This window comes from Agrilus planipennis, unplaced genomic scaffold (assembly GCF_000699045.2).
Source record: "Agrilus planipennis isolate EAB-ADULT unplaced genomic scaffold, Apla_2.0 scaffold137, whole genome shotgun sequence".
Taxonomy (NCBI): domain Eukaryota; kingdom Metazoa; phylum Arthropoda; class Insecta; order Coleoptera; family Buprestidae; genus Agrilus; species Agrilus planipennis.
Window position 1 is genome coordinate 209,705 of NW_020439008.1, and position 6,145 is coordinate 215,849.

The 6,145-nt window shown below is 33.2% G+C and overlaps 2 protein-coding genes across 4 annotated transcripts in view; both read right to left on the reverse strand.

Moving 5' to 3' along the window:
- LOC112904905 (ubiquitin-conjugating enzyme E2Q-like protein CG4502) overlaps positions 1 to 6,145 on the reverse strand; it is a 90,083-nt gene that overhangs the window by 19,501 nt on the left and 64,437 nt on the right. The window contains exon 1 of one of the 3 annotated variants that reach the window (XM_025976126.1): positions 4,890 to 4,997. The exons of the other annotated variants lie outside the window; for them this stretch is intronic. The gene's annotated coding sequence lies outside the window, so the exon portion shown is untranslated. Of the gene's footprint in view, positions 1 to 4,889; positions 4,998 to 6,145 lie in introns of those variants that run through there. 3 annotated transcript variants of the gene reach the window in all.
- LOC108735104 (PQ-loop repeat-containing protein 1) overlaps positions 1 to 6,145 on the reverse strand; it is an 88,223-nt gene that overhangs the window by 17,137 nt on the left and 64,941 nt on the right. The window lies entirely within an intron of this gene.

Consider the following 6,145-nt stretch of genomic DNA (forward strand, 5'->3'; position numbering starts at 1 on the left):
TAGACCATTGCTTAGCATTCGGGAGGACGCCGGTTCGATTCCGAGTCCGTCTGCCTTGGTCCAAGTTTTTCTGTGGTTTCCTTGGATCACTTAGGCAAATGCTGAGGCAGTAATATTCCACAGATAATCATTCATTCTCTTTTGTCTTCATTTTGTTCGTCTCAACTTTCTCACCCGAATCACCACCCACCCATTCCCACGAAAACAGGCTGAAGAGGGCCTTCCGGCGTAGTCCGGAGGGACTGCCCGCCCACCAACATTACTGACTGGTGGGAATGAAACACCCAAAAGTTTTTTTTTTTTAAGCAAGGCAGGGACTCATTTGAAGACAACCCACGGCCAGTCCGACCGATCGAGGTGACCACTCCGGAAATCATTTAAAAAGTCGAAAAATTAACACTGGAAGATGCTCGACTTAAGAAGAAACAGCTCGCAAAAATGGTAGGAGTATCACATACAACTACTGTTAAAATTCTTCACGACCATCTTTGCATGACTAAGGTGAGCGCAATATGAGAATGCTCACTCTTCCTTAAAAACAACAGCGTGTGAAGTATTCTCGCGCGTTTTTGGACCTTTGTGGTGAAGATAAAGATGGAGTATTGACTCGAATTATTACTTGGGACCAACCTTGGGTTCATCATTATGAACCTGAATCCAAACAGGACTCTTTGCAGTGACACAAAAAAGGCACACTACCACTCGAGGAGTGTCACAATCGGTTGGGACAGACATGGCGATAGTCTTTTGGGAAGAGATCCTGTTGATCGATTATAAAGCTAGAGAAAAAGGAGAGAAAAATTGACCAAAGGTGTCCTCCTTCTGCACAACAGCACACCTGTTCACAAGAGCAGAAGGTGGCCTTCGAAATTTTGGTTCACTTACCCTACAGTCCTGACTTAGCTCCCAGCGATGATTATCTATTCCCAAATCTGAAGATAGTCTTCGTGGGAACAAATTTTCAAACGACGAAGAAGTGAAGGAAGCAGTTTCGGCGTATTTTTCAGACAAAGACAAAACTTTTTTTTCGAAGGTGTATGTTAATTAATTAAAAGATCGGAAAAACGTATTAGGGTAGGTGAATACATATATTGAAAAGGAGAAATAAATTCGTACTTTTATTTCCACTTCCTACCCCCCATTCCGCGAACGTAAAAACGCCCCCTCGTAAGATACGAAATAATTTAGCAAGGTAAACGTTTCATTCTCCGAAATTATTTCTATTCAACCAAGATTACCGTCGAAACAATTTAACTGGGCTGTTTAGTCAAAATAATTACAAACAAACGTGATCTAAGAATTACTCTAATTCACTGTGTAGTCTGTCTGTAGTAAATTGCTTGGTAGTTCCAAAATTACAAAATTAAGTTGAGTAGAACACGTCTGACTGTTATAAAACTGTAAGTGGGGTGTACGACCGTTCAAGCACTCAATTAATTATCAATTCAAATAATTGTGTACTCCGTACTCTTCAAAATTCAATGCTTTCTGTGAATTATATAAACTTCATAGCTATATACAACCATAAAGGTGTTTACGCATTAGTCCTTATCATGTTGCTCTATTGTAATAAAGTTGAAGCAAAATGGACAATTACTGTTCGAAGTTGTTGTTACTTAATGGATTTATCTGCTTACGACCAAAGCGACATATGTATGTAGATTCACAATCAATTTGACATACAGAGCAGCAAATTTAATTACGTATTTATGTTGTAGTATATTTAATTAAATTTTTTAATGTTGCAAAAAAGGCACAAGAAGTCCATAGGGCTATCTCAAAATTAATAAACATAAATCAAAGAAGTATACTTTTTACTAGTTTGAAAATTTTTTTGTAAACCTAGTTTTTAATCCAAAAGTCGAGTACAAGGATGTAAAAGATTTTGCCTGGTCCAACTCCGAAAAACTTTCGGAACGTCCATTAAAAATTTTACCAACCCCCTGTAAGTACATACATACAATAGCAACATAACAGTCAGTAGGTAGTTATCACGTCTCAGTCATACTAAAAAATTATACAGGCAGTAACAGAAACAACAAACCATGAAAATTAAGTAAATGTCCGAAAGTTCACCGTTTTCGAGAAAAACGTAGTTGAAAGTACAAGTAAATTTAATTTCGGCCCTGGTAAAGAAATACGACCCGCAACGCTACACTCAATCAGCTTAAAACGTAAAAAGGCGAATAAATTACATGAAATATTGCAAAAGACTTGAGAAAAATATAAAAAATACTGAAGGAATGGAAATGAGGTGAGATAGGGTCAATTTATAAAAAGTGGGGATAGATATAGGGTATATATAAAATATATACCTACAGATATGTTAACAAGGCATCTAGGTGCAAAGATTGCAAAAATAGAAGATAGTAGTGGACGCAATTCATTTACTAAAAAATGCTGTACAATCGCACAAGAGAAGTAATAAGAAAGTATGTAACTAATAAGGGAAGGGAGAATAGTGATAGAAAGGAAAATAAAGACAATTGCGTATGAGAACAATATAGTTCTGATAGCAACAGGATTTGAAAGCCTAGAGAAAGAAATTGAAAAAGTGCTAGAAAAATATCTTAAAAAGGGATTAGAATTGTAAAGTGAGTAAACTAAGGAGATAAAAATATTGAAAGAAGGGACTATTTAGTATATATTATGGGAAAAAATAATAGAGATGAAATAATCAAGTGGCAAAAGAAGATGATATCATATGAAGGCTGTGGGGTACAGAAAAGAAGCTACGTAGGGATTACTGGAAAGAAAACATTTAGGGTTGGACAAAAAAGCACATACATACTTAAAAATATTTAAATGGGTATTAAATGTAGATGGTATACCCTCAAACTATGTATGCATAAAGAAAATGCGGAAAAATGAAAAGAAACTATAAAAACTAAGAAAGTTAGAAGGGAATTTATAAAAAGAGGAGAAGGGTGTTAAAGGTCATCATCATCATCATAAGGTCATCAGTCCTAAGACTGGTTGGACACGTACCTCCACTCCTTCCTATCCTGAGCTAAACTTCGCATTTCCCTAAAACTAGAACAGCCGACATCCTTAACTATTTGCGAAGAGTAATTTAATGTAGGTCTACCTCTACTCCTCCTAACTCCTGTTTCTGCCTCTAATATGTCTGAATAGACCTTCATGCCTGAGAAGGTGTCCTACCAACCTATCTCGCCTATTTCTTATTGACTTCCATAGAGTCCTCTGTTCTCCTATTCTTTCCAATATCTCATTTCTAACCTTTTCTACCCACGATATCCTCATCATCCGCCTATAACACCACAGGTGTTAAAGGTAGGTAGAAAAAAATAGTTACTGCAAGGAATGAGATAAGAAGTAATGAGAGGAAGAGGATAACAAAAAAAGGAAAGTCTACAGCCCGGAACAAGAAAATAAGAAATTAAAAAGAAAAAATATAGAATACCCTAACAGTCAAACAAATAAAATGGATGTATTAAGGAAATTACTACAAGAAATGAAAGAAGTGAACCAACAAGAATGGAAAGAAAATGGAGAAAAACAATATTGTCCTCGAAGGATAATAAAAAATTAGTTTTATGTGGTCGATTTCATGTCTTAACTACTCAATCGATCATTATGAAATTTTGTAAACACATTGTTAAAGGTACAGAAAAATACATAGAGCACCTTTTATCCAGAAAAAAAACTGTTCCTGAGGAATAGAAAAATTAGTTTTAGGTGGTTGTCTATGATCTTTGATACGCATTTAGGACAACGAGAGCGAAAGCGCGGGTAAAATCTAGTAAAAGTATAAAGTAAAATATGAAAAAACTAGAGAGAGAAGAACAATAGAGGAAAATTACAGTAACTAACTGGAAAGAAAGTTGTAAGGAATTAAGGTGTTGGAAGAGATAAAGATCAGGGGGAATTAGAAAGATTTATAAAAAAGAAGATGGGGCTAAAGGTAATAGTAAAGGAAGTACAACAAATTAAAAAGAAGGTAACATATGGGTCAGAAATGGAGAAGCGGGAAGAAAAGTTGCAAGTGGTTGAATACAGTAGAAGGCTGAGAGAGACGGAGGTTTATATAAAAGATGATATGACTGAGGATAAGAGAAGAATATAGAAGATGCTGGAACAAATGATAAAAGAAGAGAAAAAAATGGGATATGAAAGTTAGAATTGGGTTTGGGTACAAAAAGATAATAATAGATGAAATAGTATGAATATGGAACAAGGAAAAATAAGAAATGGTAAATAATAAAGGATAGGTAGAGAATGTAAAGATAATAAACTAGGAATAAAAAAAAAATAAAAAAAAACAGAGATTATGGGGGTTATGACATAGTATTATTAAGTGATAAGCGCATGCAAAATAAGGATAACGATATAAGAGGTAAAATAGATTGTAATTGTAACGGGATTTTATTTGAGACAGTAGGGGCAGAGAAACGGGGTTGAGTTAAGGGAGGCATGTTAGTGGGGAAAAAATGTTTTGAAGACAAAGGTTAAAGAATTGGGAGTACCTAGTTAACGATAAGTAGGGTTTTGTTACAGATAAGTAGGATATGAATAATAACAAGCAGTAAGTTTAATAGATTTGCAGCATGAAGCAAGAGAAAAAAGTTATGTTTAAGAGATGCAAATAACTTTATGTTTCAACAAATTACTATAATTAAATAAATCTAACATATAAAAACTATTTGTTAGAGGTAAGCTCCAAATGTATTTGTTTGTTCATTAATTAAACTATAGTTATCCACTATTTGACATGCAAAATACAAAATACTTTTCAATAGATTGATTTACAATTGCTACGCTTTATAGACGCTAATAATTTTATGATAAATGAGTACCAATTGTATAATTTCAATAATACGCTTGACAATGAGAACAAAGGAAGCAATTAAATCTTGAAGAATACTTACTTTGCACTCTCATTTAAGATAAAATCCAATTTTAAGGTAATCACAAAGTCATATTCTAAAAGGTATTTTAGAGAGCAACTTTCAATTTTCTATCGCAAAACCAACATAACAACTCATCATAAGCATTTTTTGCATACTATTTATAAGAAAACGTATGAAAAGATCATCAACCTATGTATAAAAATTCTGCAAAACACCTTGAACTACTGCCAACTTCCTTGTTCCACATACAAAGACGAATATGTAAGCAATTTTAGGAAAATGTCTTTGCACTCGTCAAGTTCATTATCATAAATCCAGATTGATGACATTTCTTTTTGTTTTTTAAATTTTCAATTGCAATTATTTAACAATAATACAAACCAGAAATGACCGCATATTTTGAAAATTACCATGAAAATATATAAACAAAAGGTAATTGAAATCTTACTTATAATGACTATCCGAGAGCATTATGCAAATGAATATTCCACGTTAAATCGTACACCCCTTGACTTTTAGATTTTCGGTTTTTTTATTGTTTACCTACTACCCATTAAACGTAACAGTCATTTAAACCTTTTAAAACCATTATTGTTTTAATTCTAGTTTTTGTTGTGTATTTATTGATCAATTTTTTAAATGAAAATGACAACTATTTGACAACTTTTATAACAGCCCAGGATACAGGTCATTAAATCCTATCAAATTCGTTTTTATGTTGATTGAATTAGGTGTTAAGTCCAGGGGTTTCGGCCGTCGGAATTTCCCCGGAAAATTCAGAGGAAATCGAAAAGTCCAAGATTTCCCAAAAATACCGTTCTTTTTGACATATTTTAATAAATGACTCAAATGTTTTTTAAAAGATAAGGCAGAATAGATTTTGAAATTTTTAATTTTTATATTGCAAAATACTGCGAAAAACGTACCTGCTGTTCAACGCGCTGGCAAGTAAACAAAATATTGTTTTTAATGAAAATCTAGGATAAAGTAGCTTGAAGAATTTAAAACAATCACAGTTTGGTCAAGATTGGTTGTAGGTATACTTTTTACATAATTCATTTTGCAATTAACTACTTTTCGAAAATTAAATAGTACAGTTCTGCTATAAATATACCCTCACATTTTGGTCGACTTTTTTTTACGTAAGCTACATATGACCTATGTAACAATGCAATTATATATATATACATTTTTCTTTAATTTTTTAAATACAGTTTTATCTTTTGTTTATCATGTTTTAGATGCAAATAGCGTCCTTCGATGTTTTTAAAAAA